We start from the raw sequence: 23340 nt of genomic DNA, 5'->3' as shown, positions 1-23340 counted from the left end.
ACACACGATCATAAAAAAGGTTCAAGTCAAGATTCATTAATTTCTTTCCTATTGTTCTTCTGAGATCATTTTTCTCCAGTCAGAATGTTTGCTTCAATATTTGAGTAACATTTCAATTTTAATTTGAAATTGCATATATACTTATATATATATATAAATACACTTTCACATGATGTTTATAGGTGTCAATGAACACTGATGATACACATATACTGACAGCAGTACAAAATTCAGATTCCTCAACTAATACAGTGAAGCCAGACATGGATAAGTCAGCTATTGTCTCACATTGGATCCTTTGGAGATTATATATTTTGCTGTCTTGTTTGTCTTTAGTTTCAAAAAGTGAAGCTACGAAGTGGCTAAGTATGGTTTACCTTGAAAATGGTTTGCAGTGGCTGGCGCCGCAGCTGAATAGGCTAATCCTCTGCCTTGCGGCACCGGCACACTGGGTTCCAGTCCTGGTTGGGGTGCTGGATGCTGTCCCAGTTGCCCCTCTTCAAGGCCAGCTCTCTGCTATGGCCCAGGAGTGCAGTGGAGGATGGCCCAAGTCTTTGGGCCCTGCACCCCATGGGAAACCAGGAGAAGCACCTGGCTCCTGCCTTCGGATCAGCGCGGTACACTGGCCATGGCAGCCATTGTGGGGTGAACCAACGGAAAAGGAAGACCTTTCTCTCTGTCTCTCTCTGTCACTGTCCACTCTGCCTGTCAAAAAAAAAAAAAAAAAGAAGAAGAAGAAGAAGAAGAAGAAAAGAAAGAAAATGTTTTGCAGCATTTAATGGATCTATGACTTGGTGATTGTTGACTTTTGAAAGATTTGCAAAATTTTCAGTGATTTTCTTCTCCAACATTGTTTCTCTTTGTTGTTTCTCCTTTTTAATCCTTTCCACTTGGGCCTACAATTCAAATATGTCAGCAGTTTCTCTGTGACTTATTTAATTCCTGCATCATTGTCATTTTTCATCTTTTATTTTCTACCCATTTTAAGACTGGATATTTTACTCTCACTTTGATTTGGCTTTCTATAAACAGAGATTATGCGTGCATGTGTTGAACAACAAAAACAAAAAAAAAAAAAACAGAAAGAAGAGGCATTTTTAAATCTACATGTAGAGCTGCCTCCTCCTGCAGCTGCCACCTCTGCCAGGCTGAGGAGCCAGGAGTCCACAGCGCTGGCTCCAGTCTGCAGGCTGGGGACTTAGTGCCACGGCAGCGGCAGTAGCTGCAGTGCAACCAGCTTCCACCCCCAGGAGCGCCAGGTGCGGCCAGCCCACCCCAAGGCCAGAGCTGGGCAGGTGGATGCGGCTGGAAGATGGTGCTCTCAGGCCCACTCAGCATCAGGTGGTGGTGCCGGTGGGTGCTGTCCTGGATCCCAGCAGAGTTTATCAGCTTCCTGTTGGGCTGGTCATACTATGCCTTCGCCATCCAGCTCTGACTAATTTCCATGGAAAACATTGGTGAACAAGTTGTGTACTTGATATCTTATCACCTACTTTTCATGATGTTTGGTCCTACTGGAAAACTATCTTTACATTACCAATGGATCCTTCAAAAGAATGTCATCTCTTTTATGCAGAGAAAGAATTGTTGGAGAGAGAGCCAAGAGGACAACCCCAGCAGGAAATTCTTAGGTGAGCAGCCAGGGATCTTCCCATTTATACCACGGCCATGACTGGAGCCATCCGCTACTGTGACAGATGCCAACTTATAAAACCAGATCACTGCCATCCCTGTTCCATCTGCAATAAATGTATTTTGAAGATGGATCATCATTGCCCATGGGTGAAAAATTGTGTGGGAATTTCAGATTATAAATTCTTCCTTCTTTTCATGGCTTGTTCTCTGATGTACTGTATTTTAATGGCTGCTACAGACTTACAGTATTTTGTCAAATTTTGGATAAGTGGTCTACCAAATACTCAAGCCAAGTTCCATATGAGGTTTCAATTCTTTGCTGCAGCTAGTTTTCTGTCAGCTCATCTTCTCTGTTTGGCTATCACTGTTGGCTAATCAGCAAAAACAAATTTACATTAGAGGCATCCAGGAGTCCAGTATTTCTTTTTTAATTTTTTTTTTATTTTTAACTTTTATTTAATGAATATAAATTTCCAAAGTACAGCTTATGGATTACAATGGCTTCCCCCCATAACTTCCTTCCCACCCACAACCCTCCCCTTTCCCACTCCTTCTCCCATTCACATCAAGATTCATTTTTGATTCTCTTTATATACAGAAGATCAGTTTAGCATACATTAAGTAAAGATTTCAACAGTTTACTCCCACACAGAAACATAAAGTGAAAAATACTGAGTACTAGTTATAGCATTAAATCTCAATGTACAGCACACTAAGGACAGAGATCCTACATGAGGAGTAAGTGCACAGTGAGGACTCCAGTATTTCAACATGGAACTGATAAAAATGGATTCAAGTCAGGTCTCAGTAAAAAATAATGAGATAAGTTTTTGGTGATGAGAAGTACTGGTTGGTAACCATTTTCTCAAGTCTGAGTGCTGACTTGTTAACCAGGATCCTGAACAACCATCTACCCTGCAGGGCTGAATTCAACAGCTAAAAATCCTGAAAACCATCAGTTTCCTGCAAAGCCATAGAGAGAATCCCAGAGCCACCTTCTTATTGACTCTCAGTCTTGGACAGAAAACAACATAAACCTTGGAAGAGGCAAAGCTGGTATGAACAATCCTGCATTAACCATGGAGAATGAGACTTAATCCTCAAGCAAAGTAAATTCATGCTTTATTAAAGTATCGATGCTGTACATGGATGAAAGGCTCCCATATGAAGGCACCATTTGGATATGCAGAATATGAGTTGATTGCAAGTTGTTACTTAAAACATAACACACTTTTGATCCAATATACAGAATGTTATAAGTAACAAAGATTCTTATTACATATTAAAATTTTTATGGTTTATGAATCAAAGAAGAAATATCTTCCATCAAAAACTTGGCCTAAATTCATGGGCCAGTTTTCACCTAAATAATGTGGGTAGCACAGTTTATTACTTAAAAACTTCATTGATAGCCGGCGCCGTGGCTCAATAGGTTAATCCTCCACCTTGCGGCGCCGGCACACCGGGTTCTAGTCCCGGTTGGGGCGCCGGATTCTGTCCCGGTTGCCCCTCTTCCAGGCCAGCTCTCTGCTATGGCCAGGGAGTGCAGTGGAGGATGGCCCAGGTGCTTGGGCCCTGCACCCCATGGGAGACCAGGAAAAGCACCTGGATCCTGGCTCCTGCCATCGGATCAGCGCGGTGCGCCGGCTGCAGCGGCGGCCATTGGAGGGTGATCCAACGGCAAAGGAAGACCTTTCTCTCTGTCTCTCTCACTGTCCACTCTGCCTGTCAAAAAAAAAAAAAAAAAAAAAAACTTCATTGATTATCTGATTTTTTTTATTTCAAAAATTGAGACTTAAGATATTGTTTCAGAATTAAAGGATTTTATGTCACATTATAAGGTGCTTGATTTGTAAAATGTTAGTTACTATTAAGAAGGTAGAGGAAATAAACCAGACTTCTTTTACTTTTTACTTCTGATAGGAAATGAGCCTGAGACTTAGTGACCCATCATAACTATGACTTCATTACAAAGTCCAAATGGCCTGTACTTGAAGATCACCATCCATTTTTATCAGACTTTAATCTACTTCTAGACTTTGCTCCCCATTAGAAAACAAGTATGAACATTGAAGCTGGAGCTTTCTGATCAAATGGCTAGAACACATTTCTGAGAATGAATCCAATGTTCTTAGAAAATAATTCTAAATCAGAAACACCTTTCTTCTTTTCTGATTTTTGTAATTGTAGGAAAATCTGTAACATTATTGACTTCTGATACATTTTTGTGGGCTTAGGTTTTTACAAACATCTTTTTTGGTCATTTCTCCTACTGAGCTTAGTAAAAGTATTGAACTTCTGTTAAGAATTCCTTTTGGGTCAATGGATTTGCCCTCCAGTAATATCTCTATTATTTGTCCTGTTAATCCTCCAGCGGTATCTATATTATTTTTGTCTTCTCATCAAAATTATGACAGTAAAACTATATGTTTCCTGAAGTACCTATCAAGATTAAATTATGCAAATCATTAAGCAAAAATCATATTGTTTTGGAAATTTAGTTCAGTATGAATTAAATGGCATGCTGCTTGAAAATTTAGTTTAAGATAAAAAGATGTTTCTGTTGATGCTAAGGTGTTGGCTTCATTAAATATACTAAGAAGCTCTTGTGCTTTGTATGCACTATTTACAAAAAGAGCATTATTTTTTATTTGAATGAACTATAAGTTTTGTAAATGTTAACAATTAGGATAAGCTGTATACTTTTTTTAGTATTGACTGAGAATTTAAAGCAGATTATCTTTTAAAACCACATAGTTAAGTAACTGGTATGTAATCAAAGAGAAAATGATAATAAACTTTTCAAAATGTTTGTTAGAAAAATATTCAATACAGATAAACTAAAATACCAGAGGACAATGGAATAAAAGCTCTTTGCTATTACTTATCCTTGCTAAAAATACAAAAAGTTTTATATTAAATGTGTTTATGGAATGAGCTACATAGGCCAAGTCCATTTTATAGGAATGCAGTAATGCAATTCTTTGAACAATATAGCAGCAGTCTTTTTCAGACTTTTTTTTAAGCTGAAGAATTTGACAATCTGCTTCAAAAAATCTGGGAAGACATGATATATTCTGGCTTTTACCTTAACGTTTTTTCAGGATAATTCATAACTACTGTTAGAAGTCTTAAGGGCAAGAGCAGCATTTGATGTATTCAGAATCATATGTAGCCAGATATTTTTTCAAAGCACAGGACTAGTATAGTGATATCCTGGACTGGATTCTGTTAGGTGTTCCCTCTTGCAAAGTGGAAGCCAGGGGAAAAAGAGGAATTTGTACCCTTTACCCTGCCATAGTACTGGTAACTTCCCCCTCTGAGTCTTTTATGTATTCACTTAAACACCTAAGTGAATATACCTAAAAATTGCATTTGGAAAAGTAAAAAAAAATTAAAATAAAAATTTTTCAAAAAAAAAAAGAAATCTACATGTATAGATTTAACTGTACATTCAAAGATTTCTTGTCATTATTCCTTCAATAATACAATAATTATTTTCATAGCATTTACATTTTAGTAAGTACTTAAGTAAATCCAGATGATTTAAGGTGTGCCAGAAGATGTGACTATGTTATGTATAAATACTATGCCATTTTATATAAGAGATTTAGGAATCCATGGATTTGGATATCTGTGAGTGGCATTGGAGCCAATCCTCCATGAATTCTGAAGGCCAGCAAATATTCCACTTCTCTAACTTTCACTTTAGTTTTTTCTAAGCTGTTATTAATTTCATTCACTGACTTCTTATTTTAGTTTTTCTATTTTTGTGTTAAAGTATTTCTATGTGATTTTTATACTAATTTTTATTTCTCTGTGAAAACTGTCTTATCATGAATCTTGAATATGTGTCAGTTATCTCTATTCTAGTCTGGATAACTCCAATATCTAGATCTCCAGTCATTCTGTTCATATATCTTTCTTCCCAGCATGTCTATTAAATTTAAGTTGTATGTTAGATACTCTGTATGAAAACAATGAGACATAATTTGAGGTTCTGAATGATCCTATCTTTATTAAGAGAAATTTTTCTTTTATTTTTTGCAAGCAACCAACCAGTGTAGTGACAGTTTATTTCAAAACAATCAATTGTTTACCTGCTACTGAAAATATAGTAAAGATGATTTTGAAGATATCAAGAGGGACAGCATTGTGGCTTAGCAGGAAAAGCTGTTGCTTTGTAGTCTCACTAGTTTGAGCCCTGACTGCTTCTCTCTTGATTCAGCTCTCTGATATTGCACCTGGGATAGCAGCAGAAGATGGCCAAAGTCCTTGGGCCCTTGCATCCACATGGAAGACTCAGATGAATCTCCTGGCTTCAGAGTGACCCAGGCCTAGTCATTGCAATCATTTGAGTAGTGAACCAGTGGGTGAAAGATCTCTCATTCTCTCTCTCCTTTTCTCTGTCTGTAACTCTACCTTTCAAATAAATAAAATAAATCTTTAAAAAAAGAAATGTAATATTCTCAGTGACATTATCTGGTTTGAAATAACAGTGTCTTTTTTACTCTCTCCCAATTTTTGGCATAAGTAATACAAATTGTATAATTTAATAAAATTAATAAATGAATTAATGAATCAATGAATGTTGAAAAGAATAGCTGTATTTTAATATTTTATCTCTATTTGCATGAATTTATATATTTCCATTTTGTTTGCGCAAAGCTGGTAAAAATATTTTCTTGTTCAACATTTCTTTTTAATCTTTTTTTTTTTTGACAGGCAGAGTGGACAGTGAGAGAGAGACAGAGAGACAGGTCTTCCTTTCCCATGGTTCACCCTCCAATGGCTGCTGCGTCCAGCGCACTGCAGGCAGCACACAAGCTGCTCTGATGGCAGGAGCCAGGTACTTATCCTGGTCTCCCATGGGGTGCAGGGCCCAAGGACTTGGGCCATCCTCCACTGCACTCCCAGCAGAGAGCTGGCCTGGAAGAGGGGCAAGGGGGACAGAATCCGGTGCCCTGACCGGGACTAGAACCCGGTGTGCCAGCGCCGCAAGGTGGAGGATTAGCCTAGTGAGCCGCGGTGCAGGCCTTTTTAATCTTAATATTTGGCTTTGCTTGCCTTCTTTAATTCCTTCCACCTGGCCCTCCTCCATCACTTTCCTTTTCCCCTCCCCTGATTCTCCCCTCCCTCTCCTTTTTCCCTTCTCCCCTCTTCCCCTGCACTTCTCTCTCCCTCTCCTTCCTTCTTCCTCTGTAGTACTTTTAAAATTTCTTGTGAATGAGCACAAAAATTTATACGTATTTATGGAATATCATGTTATGACTTGATATCTGTATACATTTATAATTTAATGTATAATCAGGGCTAATATATCTGCCTCCTCAAACATCATTTCTTTATGGATAAAATACTGAAAAGCCCTTCACCCAGTTTATTTTAGAATAATGTATAATACATTCTCATTATCTATAGTCAATCAACTGTACAATAGAACATCAGAAATTCTTTTTCCTATCTAGCTATGGCTTAGTATCTGTTCATCATTTTTTCTCCATCCTACACTTCCCCCCTACTCTCCCCAGACTCTAGTAACCATCATTATATACCTAATTTACATTAGATCAACTGTTTAGATTCCACATGAGTGAAATCGCACAATGCTTGTCTTTCTGCACTTGGCTTAAAATTTCACTTAAAAATAATAAGTGAAATAATCCACACCCAAAATGACAGATATCATATATTTCCCCTGATCAGTGCTAAACTAATAGTGTATCTAAAATATAACATGTTATAGTGAAATGGACATTTTGAGATTTGATGATTGTTTACAGCCTTGTCTCTTCTGCTGAGGTACAGCATCTTTTTTCTTCATACCATTTGTTGAACTCCTTCACTTAATGTAGGGTTAACTTTATGATCATTAAGTAAATGGAAAATATATCTTAGTAAAAATTGAGAGTGGGAATGGGAGAGTGAAGCGGAAGAATGGTTGGAGCATGGGCAGGAAGGAGGGTAGGGTGGGTGTATTACTATGTTATTAAAATTTTATATATAAAATACATGAAACTTCTATAACAAATGAAATTTTAAGAAATGAAGCAACAATTTATAAAAATAAAAAGATAAATTTTAAAAATGGGAGAAAATATTTATATTCAATATATATGAAAATGTGTTAATAACTAATACATATGAGAAACTCAGTTTAATAGCAAACAAACAAATAATACAATTTATAAATGAACAACACATTTAAACATACATCTCTCAAAGGAAGTGTAGAAATGAATAACAGGTTAATGAACATAAGTAATCACCAGGAAAATGCAAATGAAAGCTACAATAAGTTATTATTTAATTCTAAATATATTGCCTGTTACCTAAAAGGCAAAGACAATGGATGGCAATGTAATTAAGTATATCCCCAAAAAGCATTAATATTCCCAATAAACTGAAAGAACTACTGTATGTTCCAGCAGTGCCACTATTGGAGATGGAGATATAGATAGATCTAAAAAGATAGATAGATAGATAGATAGATAGATAGATAGATAGATAGATAGATAGATAGATAGATATCCCCAATGGAAATGAAATGTCTTTATTTTTAAAATTTTGCTTGTTATACAAATCTCATGTATTTCCTATATACAGATTTAGGAACATAGTGATACTTTCCCCCACCCTATTTCCCGCCCATACCCAAGACCTTCCTCCTCCTCCTTCTCACACTCCCACTCCTAATTTTTACCAAGATCTATGTTCAATTTACTTAAAAATCATATAGTTAACCCTACACTAAACAAAAGAATTCAACAAATAGTATGAAGAGGAGAAACAAAAAACACCATTCCTTAAAGGAAGAGACAGAGGCTGTAAAATCATCAAATCTCAAAATGTCTATTTCACTACATTGCATTTAAGGTATTCTATTAGTTACCTCAGATCAAGGAAAACATATGATATCTGTCCTTTAGGGACTGGCTTATTTCACTTAGTAAAACGGTTTCTGATAGTGCCCATCTTGTTGCAAAAGACAGGATACTGCATAGTGTATATATAGCATAGTTTCTTTTTCTAATTAAAAACTGATGGACATCTGAGTTGATTGCTGGTCTAAGCTATTGTAAATTGTGCTGCAATGCACATGGGGTAGAGATAACTCCTTCATATGCTGATTTCTTGTAGTTTGGGTAAATTCTCATGAGTAAGATGGCTGGATAATGGTAGGTCTATATTTGGATTTCTGAGGTATCTCCATACTGTCTTTCACAGTGGCTAGAGCAGTTCACATCCCATAAGAGTGGAATAGAGTACCTTTTCCCCACATCCTCACTAGCATTTGTTGTTTGTTGATATCTGCATGAGAGCCATTTTAACTGGAGTAAGAAACCTCATTGTGACTTTGATTTGCATTTGTCTGATGGCTAGTGATACAAAGCTTTGTTTCAAGGATTTGCTGGCCATTTGAATTTCCTCTCTTTAAAATGTCTGTAGTAGTCCTTTTCCAATTTTTAACTGGATTGTTTGTTTTGTTGTTGAATTTCTTAAGTACTTCATAGATTCTGAATGTCCACCCTTTATCAGTTGCATGTTTTGCCAACATTTTTTCATATGCAGTAGGTTGTCTCTTCACTTTGCTGATTATTCCTTTTGTAATACGGATGCTTCTCAGATTGATGTAATCCCATTTGTCAATTATGGCTTTGATTGCCTGTGTTTCTGAGGTCTTTTCCAAGAAGTCTTTTCCTATGCCAATGTGTTGCAGAGTTTCCCCAATATTCTCTAATAATTTGATTGCATCAGTTTGTAGATTGAATTATGTGGTCCATTTTAAGCTCAGTTTTATGTAAGGTGTAAAGTAGGGGTCTAGCTTCATATTTCTGCATGCAAAGAACCAGTTCTCCCAGCACCATTGATTGAAATGACTGTCCTTGTTCCAGGGATTGATTCAGCTCCTACATCAAAGATAAGTTGATTGTAGATGCATGGATGTTTTCTTTAGTTCCTATTCTGTTCCATTGGTATCATATGTTTTTATGCCAGTACCAGGCTGCTTTGATTATTGTTGCCCTGTAGTATGTCTTGATGGTTCTGATGTTTTGTTGTGTAAGATTGCTTTAGCTATTTGGGGTCTCATGTGTTTCCATAGGAGTTTCATCATTTTTGCAAGATGAGTGAAGAATGTCATTGGTATTTTGATTGGCATTGTATTGAATCTGTAAATTGCTTTTGGTACTACCTTTCCAATTTGTATACCTTTGATTTCATTTTCTTGCTTAATGAACTGGCTAAAAATTCCAGGACTATATTAAATATTAGTGGTGAGAGTGGCCATCCTTGTCTGGTCCTGGATCTTAGGGAGAATGCTTCTCACTTTTGTCCACTGAAGAAGATGCTTGCCATGAGTCTGTCATAAATTGTCTTGTTTGAGGAATTTTCCTCCTATACCCAATTTAATTAATGATGTCATCATGAAAGGATATTCTATTTTGTCAAATGCTTTCTCTACTTCTATTGAGATAACCATATGGGTTTTGTTCTTCCACTTGTTAATATGATGTATTACTGTTTGATTTGCAAATGTAGAACCATCCCTATATACCAGGGTAAATCCCATTTGGTTCTGGTTAATTTTTTTTTTTTCTGACGTTGTTGTTGGATTTGGTTAGCTAATATTCTGTTGAGGATTTTTTTCATCTATTTTCATCGTGAATATTGGTCTATAGTTCTCTTTCTCTGTTACATCCTTTTTCTGGTTTAGGAATTAAGGTGATGCAGGATTCACAGAAGGAGTTTAGGAGTATTCCTTCCCTTCAATTCTTTTTGGATAGCTTGATCAGAATTATAATTAGTTCTTTAAATGTTTGGTAGAATTTAGCAGTGAGGCTGTCCTGTCCTAGACTTTTCTTTATTTAGAAGGTTTTTCTTACTGGCTTAATTTCCATCTTGGTTATTTGTCTCTCTAGGTTTTTTATGTCTTTATGTCTTCCTGACTCAATTTTTGTGGACTGCATGTCTCTAGGAATCCATCCATTTCTTCTAGTTTTCCCAATATGTTGGCATACAGCTCTTTGTAGTAATTCATGATAATCCTTTTTTATTTCTGTGGTATCTGTTGTTACATTTACTTTTTCATTTGTGATTTTATTGAATTGGGTCTTCTCCCTCATTTTTTGTTATTTGTGTCAATGGTGTATCACTTTTCTTTATTTTTTCAAAAAAACAGTTTTTCATTTCAGTGATCTTTTTTTTTTTATTTTGGGGGAGGATTTCCATTTTGTTTAATCATTCTATAATCATAATAATTATTTTTTCTATTAATTTTTGTTTGCTTATTGTTTTTCTAGACCCTTGAGATGAAATGATACCTCACTTATTTGGTACATTTCCAATTTCTTCATGTAGGCACTGATTGCTATAAACGTCCTCATTAACAGTGCTGTTGAGTATTCCTTAAGTTTTGATATGATGCACTGTTGTCTTCATTTGTTCCCAGAAAATTTTGATTTATTTTTTAATTCCTTGTATGATCCACTGCTAATTCAGGAGCATATTGTTCAGTCTCCATATTTTTGCAAGTGATTAGAGATTCCTGAGTTACTGATTTCTAGTTTCATTGTATGGTGGTCACAGAAGATGCATGATATGATTTTGCATATTTTGAATTTGCTGAGACTTGTTTCATGGCGTAACCTATGTTCTTTCTTAAAGAAAGTTCCATACATTAGTGAGAAGAATGTGTATTCTGCAACTATGTGGTGAAACGTTATGTAGATATCAGTTAGGTCCATTTTGTCCATAGTGTCAATTAGCTCTGTTATTTCTTTGTTGATATCCTGTCTAGTTTGATCTTTGGATGAAATTTGGGTGTTGAAGTTCCCCATTACTACTCTACTGGAGTCGATGTCTCCCTTTAGATACATTAACATATTTTTAAATAGCCAGGAGCCATGTAGTTGGGTGCATATACAATACTAGTCACATCAACTGACAGTGGAGGCAAATGGTACAAAAAGCTTGTATTGCGCATCAGACATAACCCAGGCCTTTCATATCCTGTCAAGATTGTGAATCTATGCCAGCACCGTGGCTCACTAGGCTAATCCTCTGCCTTGCGACACCAGCATACCAGGTTCTAGTCCCGGTCAGGGTGCCGGATTCTGTCCCGGTTGCCCCTCTTCCAGGCCAGCTCTCTTCTGTGACCAGGGAGTGCAGTGGAGGATGGCCCAAGTGCTTGGGCCCTGCACCCCATGGGAGACCAGGAAAAGCACCTGGCTTCTGCCATCGGATCAGCATGGTGCGCCAGCCGTAGCATGCCAGCCACGGCAGCCATTGGAGGGTGAACCAATGCCAAAGGAAGACCTTTCTCTCTGTCTCTCTCTTCTCACTGTCCACTCTGCCTGTTAAAAAAAAAGATTGTTGTGAATCTGGCTTGTGGTCTTGTGTAGAGCAGCTTCAGCTCTTGGATATCTGGTAGTGCACCTGATACAAAGAATACTAATGAAGGTGGGTATAAGTTCACTTGACTGCTTGCTGTGATGGTTATAGCTGTTCATGGTGCAAGATTGGAGTTTTGAGATTCTTGCTATCCTTGTCCACCATGCCAGACACAGCTTCTCTCTGGTCTCTTTATGTTTCTATGGGCTTTTAGATAAGAGACAGAGGTGATTTGCTGATGATAAATTTGTGTGCTGGATGATGAGTGTGCACAGTCCTTTTTCTTGGATGCAGATGTCAAATATCCTGCCAGCACATATTAGATCCACCCAGGATTGCAATCTGTTTACAACTACAGTGTTGTAAATTCCCTGAAAAATCCCTACCCAACAAGTGAAGTTTGTGGATGTGTGGACAAGAGCAAGTGGGTGATGATGGCTGGCGTCTATACTGTGAGGTCAGTAAAGTGGTCAAATTTACATGAGGAATGACAAGGCTGCTGAGGTAGCATTTAGGAATCCAGGGAGAGAGCATTAGTGAGCAGGGCACAATGAGATCCATTAGAGAACCTAAGTATAGTATAGGTGTATGCAGACAAAGTGAAAGATTGGAAAAAATATTCCATGCCAACAGAAATCAAAAAAGAGCTGGCATAGCCATCTTAATATCAGACAAAATAAACTTTAACACAAAAACTGTTAAGAGAGACAAAGAGGGGCACTATATAATGATTAAGGGATCAATTCAACAGGAAGATGTAACTATTATAAATGTATATGCAGCTAATTACAGGGCACAAGGCTATTTAAAAGGTATGTTAAGGGTGTTAAAAGGAGACTTAGACTCCAATACAATAGTATTGGAGGACTTCAATACTCCAATTTCAGCAATGGAAAGATCAACCTGACAGAAAATCAACAAAGGAAACAACAGATTTAATCAACACTAGACCAAATGGACTTAACTGATATCTACAGGACTTTTCACCCTGCAGTTGCTGAATATACATTCTTTTCAGCAGTGCTTGGAACTTCCTCTAGGATTAACCACATACTAGGCCATAAAGCAAGTCTTGGCAAATTAAAAACAATCAAAATCATACCATGCATCTTCTCAGACCACAATGGAATGAATCTGGAAATCAGCAACTCAGGAATCTCTAGAGCATATGCAAACATGTGGAGACTGAACAATATGCTCCTGAATGAAGAGGGGGTCACTGAAGAAATCAAAAGAGAAATCAAAACTTTCTAGAAGCAAATGAAGATAACTACACAACATATCAAAACTTATGGGATACAGCAAAAGCAGTGGGGGGCACTGTAATCCATAAACTGTACTTTGGAAATTGATATTTACTAAATAAAAGTTTAAAAAAGATAAATGCTTATAGCAATAGGTGCCTACATCAAGAAATTGGAAAGGCAGCAAATAAATGAGCTACCAGTCAATAACAGGGATCTAGAAACTCTACACAAACCAAACCCAAACTTAATAGGAGAAAAGAAATAATTAAAATTAGAGAACGAACCAACAAAATTTAATCCAAAAAATAACAAAGAGCAGCAAAACAAAGCGCTGTTTTTTTGAAAAAATAAGCAAAATTGACACAACACTGGACCAACTAACCAAAAACAGGAGAGAATCTGGCACCCCAAACAGGACTAGAACCCCAGTGTGCCAGTGCTGCAGGTGGAAGATTAGCCTATTGATCCATGGCGCCGGCCCTAATGTGGTCTTACCAATTACTCTTATCCTTTTACTGTCCAGTGTCTACAGGATATGTTGTCTCTTAAAACACCAGAGACAAAAAAACGATCTCTATTCTTCAAGTTCACCAGTAACTTCTCATTTTTATTTATTCACTTGAAAAAATAAATAAAAACTAAAACATATACAGTATATAGTCACATATTACATACAATGAGTATTTCAAAATATTTGAGGTGAATGAAATTCAAAGACAAGTTCATTTTTGTGCAAGAAAATTTGTAATCCATATAAAGGATCTTTAAAAACACATTGAAAATTTGTATTATCCCTATCTATAAATCTATTTTAAGTTTTTCTTAATCTAAATCATTTAATTCCACCTTATGTGAACTTCTTTGCAGTATCATTATACATATCATTTTGAAATATGTATGTATTGTGTAATGGCTTAATAAAGTGAATTATCATACATATAAACTTGCACATTTTTCAGAGGTAGAACATTTTCAATCTGTTTTCTCAGTAATTTTGGAGAATAAATTACTTTGCATTGACTATAATCACCATAATTCACTTTTTTCTTCATCTTCCAGTTCAATACTTCCATATTTTTCTTTCTCTCATAAAGATCATTAAATATGTTTTTGCTTCAACTTAAAGCAATCTTTCTAGCTTCCTTACTGAAAGTTACTCTCTATCATTATGTTTTTTAAAATATTTATTTATTGATTTGAAAGTCAGGGTTACACAAAGAGAGAAGGAGAGGCAGAAATAGAGAAAGAGGTCTTCCATCTGCTGGTTCACTCCCCAGATGGCCACAATGGCCATTGCTGCACAGATCAAAGCCAGGTACCAGGAGCTTCTTCCAGGTTTCCCATGTAGGTGAAGGGGCCCAAAGACTTGGGCCATCTTCCATTGATTTTTCAGGCCATAGCAGAGAGCTGGATCAGAAGTGGAATAGCTGGGACTTGAATTGATGCCCATATGGGATGCCAGCACTGCCTGCAGTGGCCGTACCTGTTACGTCATAGCGCTGGCCCCTGTCATTATGTTTTAAACTCAAATAATTGCCCATAGTTGAGTTTTTCAAAGTGTTATAGCTAAAGTAATCTTTGCCCCCTGCATTAGGACCTATCCATTATTTTATTTTTTCTCCAGAGCACTTTAAAAACAACTATTTTTACATATATAATATGTAAAACCATCTTCATATATGCTCTGTGAGGGTAGAGTTTTGCCATTCAGGACACTCCAGTAAATAGAAAAATCAGTTATATGAATCTCATTAGTATCAATACAATTTGGCAATTAACTAATATCCTCATAAAGAAAAAAATAAAAACTGATGATCAGAACAGATCAGATGATTCAGATATTGTCAATAGTAAATAATGGAATGTCTACCTAAGATGTCTGGGAAATTTTAGTTGCTTCACTAAATGAAATCAGGAGATACATGGCTCTATGAGGATGTGATAGGTTTTGAGGGCTCAGCTCTTTTCCAGACATGGAAATAGTAGTTGATGTGCTGAGATTACTAGGCACACAAGAGTAAAGAAAAGGAGTGCAATGATTCTGTTACCAATCAGAACATATGGGTTGCAGACATTGAGACACATTTAGCCTGTGACGGCTGCAGTACCATGGGGGTCAAAACACTGGGAGACAGATAGGGCCTGAATATACAGGGTTTGGCAACATAAGAGGGAATAAGAGAATGCAGATAAATCAATGCCTAGAGATAATGTACAGCTTTAAATGATGATGTTAAAACACTGAAAATCAAAGATTACATCTTCTTTGTCAAGAATCAAAAATATTGAAAGAATATTTAATAAAAGCAAGAGAAAAAGATAATGACATATATCTATGAAATACCATATAAAGTACCACAAATAAACAAGGATATAATGTTTTTTTTTAAGAAAAATGTTAGCAATGTTAACAAACCATTAGAAAAAGCATTTAAGGAAACAAATGGAACAGTAACACAAACAAATGTCTTCATACGTTAAACAAGATCATTATTTTCTAGAGCTAGTAATCATTTTCTAAGATATAAGGAGAAAGCTGTGAAAACCTTAGAGGTAAAAATATGACTACAGACTTCAAAATTCATTGTATTTTGAAAATCAGTTTCCAAAACAAAATACAAATTAGAAAAACTCATATAAACCAAGTAAGTTGAATCACATTTAAAAAATTCCAACAAACCAATAATGAAAAAAGTCTCACAAATCTAAATTTCAGATACAGATTTAAAGAATACCCCAGACTTTCTTTTTTTTTTAACTTTTATTTAATGAATATAAATTTCCAAAGTACAGCTTATGGATTACAATGGCTTCCCCCCAATAACGTCCTTCCCACCCACAACCCTCCCCTTTCCCACTCCCTCTCCCCTTCCATTCAAATCGATTCATTTTTGATTCTCTTTATATACAGAAGATCAGTTTAGCATACATTAAGTAAAGATTTCAACAGTTTGCTCCCACACAGAAACATAAAGTGAAAAATACCGTTTGAGAGGAAGTTGCAAATCTACATTTCCCATACATACTCAAAATGGAAATAAGCAGATAAAAAACTTTTTTTAAAATTTCTTTTGGAAAATCAACATTACATTAAAGATGATGCAAATGGACCAGAACTTACTTTGTTTAAAGTACCCCTTCAATAAACACAGCTACAAGTATCTTAAGCAAAATATCAATATAATAAATGAACTCACTTAATAAAAACATAACATATCCATAGCAAGCAAGAAGTAATGAAAAATGCAATAGTAGTTACGATTTCCAGACCAGGCATCCAGGAAGCAAACAGTAAAGGGAAATCATACGATCATGTAGATTATGTGTTGAAAAGCATTGGATAAAGTTCAGCATCTAGTACAGAATAAAACTGCTAGGAAAACAAGAGAAAAGTCAGTGATCTCCTTATATGATCAAGAGCACAAGGAACCTATAAAAAACTACACAGCTAATACAGGATCATTGAAAGTATTTTCCCTGGAAGTAAACTTAGACAATGCCTGCACTTTCCCTCTCCAACTTTCTACTGCAAGAGTGGTCAGGGAAGTAAGCAGCAAAAAACAAACAAATTGTAAAGCTCAATTCCTATGTAATACAACGTGAATATTTTGGATTATGCTTATATACAGATAATTGATGAAAATCTTAAAAAATAACTGATAAATGAGATTACTAGAAAGATCATAAAATCCAGTCATTACAAAGAATCAGTATGAAACAAATAAAAATAATACTAAAGGACAATAGACAGACTAGAAAAAAATCTGCAAGAGAAATGGAAACAAAAGGATTAAATTATCTGTCTCTAAATGTTCTTTAAAGCAATATAAAAAAAAGAAAGAACTGAAAAGTACTCAGGAGCTAATAAACAGCCTTTAAATTGCTACTGATCTGAAGCAGGTTACTGTGAGCCCAGGTAGGATCCTTGCAGGAAAGACCTTGGAGGCAGGAGTGGGCCCAGCAGGTGGTGGGCCAGGGAGGTGAAAACCCCCGTGGCAGGACACAATTTCAGAACTGAACACAGGACTCACCTCTTATTATTCCTTCCCGCAAAATCTGAAGTTGTTTGTCAGCACTGTGGAGGATGCTGATTGATGCGACTTTGGTAACGTTGTGCACGCTCAAGGATATCCACGCTGTCCAATCAGGCATGGGGCATGAATGCTACGTAATCACGCGAGATCTTGACTCCATAATAGTCTTCCAGCGTCACAGTGGAGAGAGGTCCAGGGCGGGGCCTCAGGTGTTTACTGAATTCTGGTGTAACTCAGCGTCAGGACAGCTCTCCCCTCGGAAGCTGTCATGGTGAGTGTGAGAGTCCTGGCATGCAGATGTGGGGAAGGAGGAGTTGGGGAAAGTTGTGGAGAAGGCTGGTCTGAGGCGAGCCTCCCCAGGGTCCTCTCTGGGAATCTGTGGGCTGCATCTCCCTGCTGGCACGGCCCTTCCCTCGGCCCACTCTGGTCTGCGGTGTTGGGGTTGGGCTGGCAGCTGGGACTCCTGGAGTCCTGTCTCCTCACAGCCAGTTGTCGGCTGGACCAGTTTCTGAGAACCAGTGTTGGTGGCATCCCCGGCCTCCCAGATTGTGCAGTGAGCACGCGATGGACACCAGGGAGAACCCAGACCCTGTGTGTGGGGTTCATGCAGGGGAGGAGTTGTCCTTCATGGAGTGCTCCGTTATTTTTTCCAAGACTGACTTCATTCCCTTGTTTTCTGATTTTGTGAGAAGCAGGGCCTCAGCATAGCTCATGCTAAGAATCTTGCCTCCGCTTTCTGCTCACAATAACAGTGTCCTAGACTAGATAAATTAAAAACAAAGCAGTTTTATTTGACTCAGGTTTTTGTACAGGTTGTGGGGGGGGGCAGGAGGACACTGTACGTTGATGTTTGGATGTCATCTTAGCCCTGCTCATTACATGGACAGGCTGTCATCTGTCTCTGAACTTTCAAAATACAAATTTTAGCTGGTCACATATTTATCTGTTTTAAAATCTATTTATGTTTCGTGATTATCTTCTCACCTCAAAGATATAAGCCTGCATTCCTGTTAGTTTTTTTTTTTTTTCATTTTTCATTTTGATAGAGGGTGATTTTTTAAAGATTATGTAAGTATAATTGACAGAAAAAATTTGTATACATGCAAGGCCTGCAACTTGTTGTTTTGCTTTGTGGGGAACTTTTAAAAGCTTATGGAATATTCACATTATATTTTAAGCCCTTTATCAAAAACCTTTTGGTGTCCCCTTATCCATTTATATTATAAAATGACTAGAACAATTAACTAACCATCACCTTACATAGTTTTTAAAAGATATTTCAGATGTCAACCTGTTGTATCTAATACTGTATTCATATCATTACTGTGCTCTATTATACATCTCAATGTTAATTTATCTCCTAACTGCAAATGTGTCATTCATCTAACATCTTCCAGTTTCTTTCACCCTTAGCCCCTCACAACCCTTATTATATTGTGTGCTTATGATTGACTTTCTTAGATTCCACAAATGAGTAGCATTTATTTTTCTCTGTGTTATGTCAAGCAGCCTAATGTCCACATTCTAACTTGGGGATCCATGTTGTGACAAAACGTCAGGATTTATTTTTTAAGGTTGAATGTGATTCCATTGTGTGAGTGTCATGCTCTATCTTTTGATCTGTTGACAATGTGGTTATTTCAATATCTTGTTCTTATAAATAATGCTTCCATGAACATGTTTACCTTTGAGATAGTGATTTTATTTCTTATGGATGCACATAAATTAATGAGATTGTTTTGTCATTTGTTCCATTTTTAGAGGCATCTCCATAGTGTTTTTCATGGTGGATGTACCAATTTACATTCCTACAACCAATTTGTATGTTCCCATTTCTTCACACCTGGTTCAATACTTGTTACCTTTTTTCATACTTTTTGATAATATCTATTTTTACATATGTGAAATGATAACCATTTTAGTCTTGATGATCCATGCTGAGCCCCTTTTCAGATACCTGTTGGCTGTTTGCATATCTTCACTGGAACAACTGGTCAGATCATTTGTCCAAACTAATTAGGTCATTTATCAGTTTTTATTATATTTGCTTTTGATTTCTGTGTGTCTTATGTATTATTCCCTTATCATACTGTTTGCCAAAATTTTCTCCCATTATTTGGTTTATGTTTTTATCTTTTCCTTTAGCATGTAGTTTTTTTGTTTGTTTTTTACAGTCCTATTTCCTTATTTTCATTTTTGTCACCTGTGTTTGGTGTCATATCTAAATCATTGTTGAATTTTTAGGCATTTGTGAAGGGACAAGTTGAAGAGAGTGGGATGTAATTTGATTATATCAGGACATAGATTTAGACCTTTAGTCCACGTTGAGTTGATTGTTATATAAGATGAAATGTAGGCATATTGTTTCATGCTTCTGTAAGTGTGGATATAATTTTTTAACATAATTTGTTGAAGACTCTCATTTCACCAGGGATTGATTTTAGCTCATTTGTAAAAGATTAGTTGGTTGTAGATGTGTGGGTTAGTTTCTGGACTTTCTATTCTGTTCTGTAGGTTGTCATGTCTGTTGTGCCAGTACCAGGTTGTTTTGATTATAACTTCCCTGTATAGTGTGTCTTGAAATCCAATATTGTGATACCCTCAGTTTTGTTTTATTTCTTTACTAGTGCTTTAGCTGTCATAGATCTCTTGTTTTCATATTAATTTTAGTATAAATTTTTTCTAGACATGAGAATAATATGGCTGATATTTTGATAGGGATTATGCTGAATTTGTGAATTGCTTTGGGTAATATGGGTATTTTGATTGTATTAATTCTTCCAATACACAGACATGGAAAAGTTTTCTATTTTGTTGTGTGTCTTCTATTTCTTTTTTTTTTATCTTTTATTTAATGAATATAAATTTCCAAAGTACAACTCATGTGTTACAATGGCTTCCCCCCCATACCGTCCCTCCCACCCACAACCCTCCCCTTTCCCACTCCCTCTCCCCTTCCATTCACATCAAGATTCATTTTCAATTATCTTAATATACAGAAGATCAGCTTAGTATACCTTAAGTAAGTATTTCAACAGTTTGCTCCCACACAGAAACATAAAGTGAAAAATATCTATTTCTTTTTTTAATGTTTTGTAATTTTCATTATACAGATTTTTCACATTCTGGGTTAAGTTTATTTAAGGGATTTAAATTTTTAGTAAATATTGAAAATGATACTGATCTTACGAATTTATTCTCTGTCATGACATTTTCTGTGCATACAAATGTTATTTATTTTTGTGTATAGAATTTATTTTTTGCAGCTTTACCAAACACTGTTATGAGTTGCAATAGTCTCTTGGTGGAGTCCTTTGGTTTCACTATATATAGGAACATGTCATCTGCAAACAAGGATAATTTTACTTTCTCCTTTCCATTTGGTATCCCTTTAATTTCCTGTTCCTACCTAATGGCTCTGCATAAATCTTTGGAAACTATGTTGAATACCAGTGTTGAGCATGGACATCCATGTCTGGTTCTGGATCTTAGTGGAAATACTTCATACTTCTCCACATAAGGCTTGGTGTGGGTTTGTAATATTTTGCCTTGACTGTGTTAAAGAATAAAGACTTTTATCATTAGATGATGTATTTAATCAACTGATTTCTTAGCATTCATTGAGATAATCATATGAATAATGTGGTGTGTCATATATATTTATTTCTATATGATGAACCATTCTTGCAAACCAGAGATAAATTCAACTTGCCCGGTGAATGATCTTTCTGACGTGTCATTGGATTAAATTAACTGTTATTTTGTTTGGGTCTTTATATCTGTTGATCAGGAATATTCATCTATGAGTATCTTTCTTCTATCCTTTTCTGCTTTAGGACTTTAGGTGATGCTGGCCTTATAGATGTAGTTTGGCAGGATTGCTTCCCTTGCAAATGTTTTGAATGGTTTGAGAATTGAAGTTAGTTCCTCTTTAAAAATTTGATAGAGTTCAGCAGTAAAGCCATCTGGTACTAGGCTTTCCTTTGTTAGGAGGTTGTTTAAACTCCCTCTTGGTTATTGGTCTGTTTAGGAGTTCTATAATTTTAGGAACCAATTATGCAAATTAAAACAACAGTTGGAGTGACTATTCTCAGGCCATAAGTAAATGCTCATGAGGGTGTATAGAAAAAGGAGCCCTTATAAATTGTTAATGAGAATGAACTTTAGTACAGCTATTTTGGAGACCAGTGTGGATGTTACCCCCAAAATTAAAAAAAAAAAAACTGACTAATGATGCAGCTATTCCATATCTAGTCATACGTTTGAATTAAGTGAAATTAATACATCAAAGAGAACTTGTGCTCTCATGCCTGGCCTTATTCACAGTAATGAGGTGTGGAATCAATGTAGGTGTCAATTGATTCATAAATAGGTGAAGAAAATTCAGTACATAGAGGCAACAGAATATAAAAAGAATAAAAAGAATGAAATTCTACCATCACCCAAAAAAGGGATCCAACTGGAGGCTATTAGGTGAAATCAGCCAATATTTCACAACAGAAAGTTGAATACAACATTTTATCACTGTTATGTGAAAGTTTAGTAAAAGTATATCTGAAATTGGAATAATAAGTACTGAAGCGTTGGCATTATGGTGTCAGGGTAGAGAAAGGTTTGATAAGGTGTCAAAACATAGAATTAATAAATTTTAATGTTGCACAGTACACTGGGATGACTACAGCTCATAATAATAAAGTTGATGTTTACTTTTTTGAAAACAAATCAATTATATCACAAAATAGATTTATTGCAATAATCATAACATGGGAAAATGTGGTATATTCACATATGGGAATATGGCTTAATTCTGTAAAGAACTATTTATATCTATATAAAAATAATATATCCATGCAATTTTTATACTCTTTCTATATTAATGTCCACAAATAACAGAAGCATAATAATCTCCAGTTACATCCATTTTGATGCAAATGCCAGGAATTCATTGTTTTGTGCCTGTCATATTCCATCATGTATATGCACATATATATATATATATATATATATATAATATTTTATTCTTTTTACATTTTAAGCTTTGATTCAGTACGAACGATGCATAGGAAAGTGAGGGCTTTATCTATAGGAGGGAGATAGATCTGGGTTCATACCAGGTACCAGGAACCATCCATATGGAGGAGCATCCAAGTCAGGAAGCATGGGATGGGTGGCACAAAGCCACATGCCCTGAAGGCACAGGCCTACAGCCAGCCCCCTACTGGCAAGAGGCTAGGGTGAAGAGAAAGGATGAAAGGGCCAGACATACCCTGTCCCAGGCTTTTGATCCACTTTCAAAGGGGAGTGGTTCATTAACCTGATTGGCCAGTGGGCACTCAGGTGTGGCAAGGTAGGGATATGAGGTCACAAAGGGGCATGGTGAAGGTGTGATGTTCCAGCTCTCAAACCTAATAAATTTTTAAAATTTATTTATTTGACAGATAGAGTTAGACAGTGAGGGAGGGAAACAGAAAGGTCTTCTGTCCATTGGTTTATCCTCCAAATGGCTGCTAGGATTGGAGCTACACCGATTCAAAGCCAGGAGCCAGGTGCTTCTTCCTGGTCTCCCATGCAGGTTCAGGGGCCCAAGCACTTGGGCCATCCTCTACTGCCTTCCCGAGCCACAGCAGAGAGCTGGACTGGAAGAGGAGCAACCAGAACTAGAGCCTGGTGCCCATATGGGATGCTGGTGCTGCAGGCGGAGGATTAACCAAGTGAGCCATGACGCCGGCCCCTCAAACCTAATCAATTTTAATCTGTATGTCTGTCTACTTCATTCCCCCCTCAGAGACTCCATCCCTTAATCCTAAGGGAAGTTGAAGGATGTAGAATCATCTCTTTTGTAACTGCTTCCTGCTTATGAGGGGTGTAGTGCAAGCCTTGCCTATCCAGGGTCTGGAAGTCTCTGTCTATCTAGCAAATTTGTCTTGTGAGATGGAGCAGTCTCGGTCATTGCCAACATCTGTGTCCCCTGCATGGTCAGTTACTTCCTGAAGTCACGTTCTGAAACATTTAAGTTTGTTAATTCCTATAAG

General features: G+C 36.6%; 1 pseudogene; it reads left to right on the top strand.

Moving 5' to 3' along the window:
- Nucleotides 1–1312: 1312 nt before the first annotated feature.
- Nucleotides 1313–2872, top strand: LOC149119471 (palmitoyltransferase ZDHHC2-like; annotated as a pseudogene).
- Nucleotides 2873–23340: the final 20468 nt, after the last annotated feature.

The sequence above is a fragment of the Oryctolagus cuniculus genome, chromosome Y, assembly GCF_051225735.1.
Source record: "Oryctolagus cuniculus isolate XC-2025 breed Fujian yellow rabbit chromosome Y, ASM5122573v1, whole genome shotgun sequence".
Lineage (NCBI taxonomy): Eukaryota > Metazoa > Chordata > Mammalia > Lagomorpha > Leporidae > Oryctolagus > Oryctolagus cuniculus.
Note: the sequence above shows the minus strand (reverse complement) of the source record. Positions and strands in the feature narration are given on the sequence as shown.